The sequence below is a fragment of the Protomyctophum parallelum genome (assembly GCF_964188405.1).
Source record: "Protomyctophum parallelum genome assembly, chromosome: 16".
Taxonomy (NCBI): Eukaryota; Metazoa; Chordata; class Actinopteri; order Myctophiformes; family Myctophidae; genus Protomyctophum; species Protomyctophum parallelum.
Window position 1 is genome coordinate 45,836,501 of NC_139711.1, and position 6,440 is coordinate 45,842,940.

The window sequence follows — 6,440 nt, forward strand, 5'->3', positions numbered from 1 at the left end:
CCATGCACCGACCACCATCTGAACCATGCACCGACCACCCTCTGAACCATGCACCGACCACCATCTGAACCATGCACCGACCACCCTCTGAACCATGCACCGACCACCATCTGAACCATGCACCGACCACCATCTGAACCATGCACTGACCACCATCTGAACCATGCACCGACCACCATCTGAACCATGCACCGACCACCCTCTGAACCATGCACCGACCACCCTCTGAACCATGCACCGACCACCATCTGAACCATGCACCGACCACCCTCTGAACCATGCACCGACCACCATCTGAACCATGCACCGACCACCATCTGAACCATGCACCGACCACCATCTGAACCATGCACCGACCACCATCTGAACCATGCACCGACCACCCTCTGAACCATGCACCGACGGACCACCATCTGAACCATGCACCGACCACCATCTGAACCATGCACCGACCACCATCTGAACCATGCACCGACCACCATCTGAACCATGCACCGACCACCATCTGGACCATGCACCGACCACCATCTGAACCATGCACCGACCACCATCTGAACCATGCACCGACCACCATCTGAACCATGCACGGACCACCATCTGAACCATGCACCGACCACCATCTGAACCATGCACCGACCACCATCTGAACCATGCACTGACGGACCACCATCTGAACCATGCACCGACCACCCTCTGAACCATGCACTGACGGACCACCATCTGAACCATGCACCGACCACCATCTGAACCGTGCACGGACCACCATTTGATGAGATTTAGCCTCTCAGACCCAAAACTTAGAATATTCAGTTGGATCTGTCTTTGGGGATGTATTGATGTATAGATTCCATGCTCGATTGATGCCATCAGCAGAGACAGACAACAGGAAACGTTGGTCAAAATAACAATTCTCCAACATGCATTCTCCAATAATTGTGTATGAGTTCTTGTAAATTAAGTAACGCAGATGTTTAACAATGATTACGCTCAAGAGTTAAAAGATCTTTAACTATAGCTAAATGGCAGTAGCAATAGTTCAGCACAGGCTAACATAGATTTGTTTTTTAGAAAGACTTGTAACATTAAAATATATATATATATTTTTTATTTTTTTCCCCCTAATGTTAAAAATATGTTCACGTGTGTGTGTGTGTGTGTGTGTGTGTGTGTGTGTGTGTGTGTGTGTGTGTGTGTGTGTGTGTGTGTGTGAAAAAAACGTCTTTGGTCTGCATGGCTATATTTGTTAAAATAAGTCAAATAAGTACTTGGCCTAGAATGAGTTAAGGGTCAATTTGGTCACCAACTCTCCATCATTTAGCAGGGGGACCACCTGGAACCCCCTCAAGGACCACGGGGGGTCCCCGGACCACCGGTTGAGAACCGCTGAACTAGCCCACGCAGCCTCTATTATAATGGCCTCTATGTAGCGTCTTTTTGACTGATTGAATATACTTTACATGCAGTTTGCACAGACTGTACGGAGGTGGGCTATAGGGTCTATTAAGACTGTAAAGACTGTACGGAGGTGGGCTATATAGGATTTATCACAGACTGTACGGAGGTGGGCTATATAGGGTTTATCACAGACTGTACGGAGGTGGGCTATATAGGGTTTATCACAGACTGTACGGAGGTGGGCTATATAGGGTTTATCACAGACTGTACGGAGGTGGGCTATATAGGGTTTATCACAGACTGTACGGAGGTGGGCTATATAGGGTTTATCACAGACTGTACAGAGGTGGGCTATATAGGGTTTATCACAGACTGTACGGAGGTGGGCTATATAGGGTTTATCACAGACTGTACGGAGGTGGGCTATATAGGGTTTATCACAGACTGTACGGAGGTGGGCTATATAGGGTATATCACAGACTGTACGGAGGTGGGCTATATAGGGTTTATCACAGACTGTACGGAGGTGGGCTATATAGGGTTTATCACAGACTGTACGGAGGTGGGCTATATAGGGTTTATCACAGACTGTACGGAGGTGGGCTATATAGGGTTTATCACAGACTGTACGGAGGTGGGCTATATAGGGTTTATCACAGACTGTACGGAGGTGGGCTATATAGGGTTTATCACAGACTGTACGGAGGTAGGCTATAGGGTTTATCACAGACTGTACGGAGGTGGGCTATATAGGGTTTATCACAGACTGTACGGAGGTGGGCTATATAGGGTTTATCACAGACTGTACGGAGGTGGGCTATATAGGGTTTATCACAGACTGTACGGAGGTGGGCTATATAGGGTTTATCACAGACTGTACGGAGGTGGGCTATATAGGGTTTATCACAGACTGTACGGAGGTGGGCTATATAGGGTTTATCACAGACTGTACGGAGGTGGGCTATATAGGGTTTATCACAGACTGTACGGAGGTGGGCTATATAGGGTTTATCACAGACTGTACGGAGGTGGGCTATATAGGGTTTATCACAGACTGTACGGAGGTGGGCTATATAGGGTTTATCACAGACTGTACGGAGGTGGGCTATATAGGGTTTATCACAGACTGTACGGAGGTGGGCTATATAGGGTTTATCACAGACTGTACGGAGGTGGACTATAGGGTTTATCACAGACTGTACGGAGGTGGGCTATAGGGTTTATCACAGTCTGTACGGAGGTGGGCTATATAGGGTTTATCACAGACTGTACGGAGGTGGGCTATATAGGGTTTATCACAGACTGTACGGAGGTGGGCTATATAGGGTTTATCACAGACTGTACGGAGGTGGGCTATATAGGGTTTATCACAGACTGTACGGAGGTGGGCTATATAGGGTTTATCACAGACTGTACGGAGGTGGGCTATATAGGGTTTATCACAGACTGTACGGAGGTGGGCTATATAGGGTTTATCACAGACTGTACGGAGGTGGGCTATATAGGGTTTATCACAGACTGTACGGAGGTGGGCTATATAGGGTTTATCACAGACTGTACGGAGGTGGGCTATATAGGGTTTATCACAGACTGTACGGAGGTGGGCTATATAGGGTTTATCACAGACTGTACGGAGGTGGGCTATATAGGGTTTATCACAGACTGTACGGAGGTGGGCTATATAGGGTTTATCACAGACTGTACGGAGGTGGGCTATATAGGGTTTATCACAGACTGTACGGAGGTGGGCTATATAGGGTTTATCACAGACTGTACGGAGGTGGGCTATATAGGGTTTATCACAGACTGTACGGAGGTGGGCTATATAGGGTTTATCACAGACTGTACGGAGGTGGGCTATATAGGGTTTATCACAGACTGTACGGAGGTAGGCTATAGGGTTTATCACAGACTGTACGGAGGTGGGCTATATAGGGTTTATCACAGACTGTACGGAGGTGGGCTATATAGGGTTTATCACAGACTGTACGGAGGTGGGCTATATAGGGTTTATCACAGACTGTACGGAGGTGGGCTATATAGGGTTTATCACAGACTGTACGGAGGTGGGCTATATAGGGTTTATCACAGACTGTACGGAGGTGGGCTATATAGGGTTTATCACAGACTGTACGGAGGTGGGCTATATAGGGTTTATCACAGACTGTACGGAGGTGGGCTATATAGGGTTTATCACAGACTGTACGGAGGTGGGCTATATAGGGTTTATCACAGACTGTACGGAGGTGGGCTATATAGGGTTTATCACAGACTGTACGGAGGTGGGCTATATAGGGTTTATCACAGACTGTACGGAGGTGGGCTATATAGGGTTTATCACAGACTGTACGGAGGTGGGCTATATAGGGTTTATCACAGACTGTACGGAGGTGGGCTATAGGGTTTTGCTTTGTCCCGTTGTGGTGTACTGTACTAACTGTACTGTACTAACTGTAACCCAGGGGGTTCCCGACCACTGCTGGTACCAGTGTTGTTTTCGTCGACTAAAACTAAGACGAAAAATGTTCGTCGACTACCTTTTTTCACTGACTAAAACTAAATAAAAACGAATCTATGATGACTAAAACTAAGACTAAATATACTGACAGTTTCGTCAACAAATAAAAACTAGACTAAAATGTTAGGAAGGGACTAGTGGACAAGAGATCCAGTTTCATGCTGGGTTGCATGCTGAAAATAGCAGATCTACAATCTCACAACGCGTCGCACGCTGCGACGCGTTGTGAGATTGTAGATCTGCTATTTTCAGCATGCAACCAAAGTGTAAAATATGTCATTACAACGACATCAAGGCCCGTCAAAACACATTTTAGTCGACTAAATCAACTGTAGATTTAGTCGACTAAAATCATATGGCATTTAGTCGACTAAAACTAGACTAAACACTAGAACATTCCAGGTGACTAAACTAAAACTAAGTGAAAACTATTCAAGAGACTATGTCTAAAACTAAAATAGAAATTTGCTGCCAAAAACAACACTGGCTGGTACCACTGGTGGTACTTCACAGACCCCTCTGCTGGCACACAGAGGAGTCGCCCCCAAAAAAGGAGGAGAAAAAAAAAAGACGAAAGTGGAATGACATATTTATATAAATATCCAGCCGTGCTGCAAAGGGCATGACAGCATACCTATAGCCGCTGTTAATAGAAGATTTGAGAACGGATCGATCACGTTAGAACTATCATCACTTGTGCTGATTACAAAAACATGCAGTAATCCTGGTCTCTAAAACTATACCTCCCCCTGGCCAGCCGGGGCGCCTGATGGAGGGGAAAGGAACTGGTCTCTATACGGCCTCCCCCTGGCCAGCCGGAGCGCCTGATGGAGGGGAAAGGAACTGGTCTCTATACTGCCTCCCCCTGGCCAGCCGGGGCGCCTGATGGAGGGGAAAGGAACTGGTCTCTATACTGCCTCCCCCTGGCCAGCCGGGGCGCCTGATGGAGGGGAAAGGAACTGGTCTCTATACGGCCTCCCCCTGGCCAGCCGGAGCGCCTGATGGAGGGGAAAGGAACTGGTCTCTATACTGCCTCCCCCTGGCCAGCTGGGGCGCCTGATGGAGGGGAAAGGAACTGGTCTCTATACTGCCTCCCCCTGGCCAGCCGGGGCGCCTGATGGAGGGGAAAGGAACTGGTCTCTATACTGCCTCCCCCTGGCCAGCCGGGGCGCCTGATGGAGGGGAAAGGAACTGGTCTCTATACTGCCTCCCCCTGGCCAGCCGGGGCGCCTGATGGAGGGGAAAGGAACTGGTCTATATACTGCCTCCCCCTGGCCAGCCGGGGCGCCTGTTGGAGGGGAAAGGAACTGGTCTCTAAACTGCCTCCCCCTGGCCAGCCGGGGCGCCTGATGGAGGGGAAAGGAACTGGTCTCTATACTGCCTCCCCCTGGCCAGCCGGGGCGCCTGATGGAGGGGAAAGGAACTGGTCGGAATAACCTGTCCCTTCCACGTGCTACTGTACGTCCGGCCGGGGAAATACCCCTCTGTCAGGTGAAAAAGAAGCAGCTTGGACTCCTCATGCATAGCAGGAGGCATGAGGTCAGTCCGCTGCCCCCCCCCCAGGTTGGCAGAGGAAGTGTAGCGCCCAGGATTACATTAGATAATTGGCACTGGGTGAAAAGAAAACTGGGTTACAAAATCAAAAAATAAAAATAAAACATTTTAATTAAAAAAAAAAAAAAAAAAAAACAATCATCATTGTGCTGATTAGTGATTAGACAAGAGTTTTATGAGAGCAGCACCTGCAGCATTATTGGCTTAGGAATGGAACAAAATGGGCAGGTATACGCTCCTGTATTTTATTTCAGTTGTCATGGTGGTACAAATATTTCCTGAGGTGATACATCAGTATAAAAAAGGGTGCAAACCAACGCTGAATAGCCTGTACTAAACCCCCCCGAAATATAGCCTATAATTATTATTATGCAAGCTGGCAATGCATTGTCAAGCTTGTATATATATAAGATCTGCTTTCTTATCTTTTTCTTATCTTTCTTTCCATATAGCCAGCCACCCACGCACGCGACCATCGGGCGACGCAGGATAAATCATTCTGAACGGGAACCCATTTTGGTGTTAGCATCATGTCATGCTACAAGCTCTTAGCGCGCCACCGAGTGGCGCGCTAAGAGCTTGTAGGTCTGATATTTTAGAAAAATCGAAGAAGAACGACTGACATTTTTTTAATCTGATCTCAGGTCAGAATGGGTTAATAAGACCAGTGTGTGTCCAGTGCAGGAAACCTCGTATGAATCTGATCTCAGGTCAGAATGGGATAAATCATGCAGGCTCAACAGCAGAGCAGCAACGCTCTCCGGTGATGAATGGATGTGACCGGTACGGTACGGTACGGTACAGTACGGTACGGTATACGGTACGAGGCGCTGTGTCCGTATATATCGCTTCTGGTTCTGATGAGAACGGAGCCAAGCGAAACACACATACGGTCTAAATGCAGCACACACACACATAGCCTTCATCATGGGGGACCATTATACGTTTTAGTTACAGTATCTTTTCTTGGCTG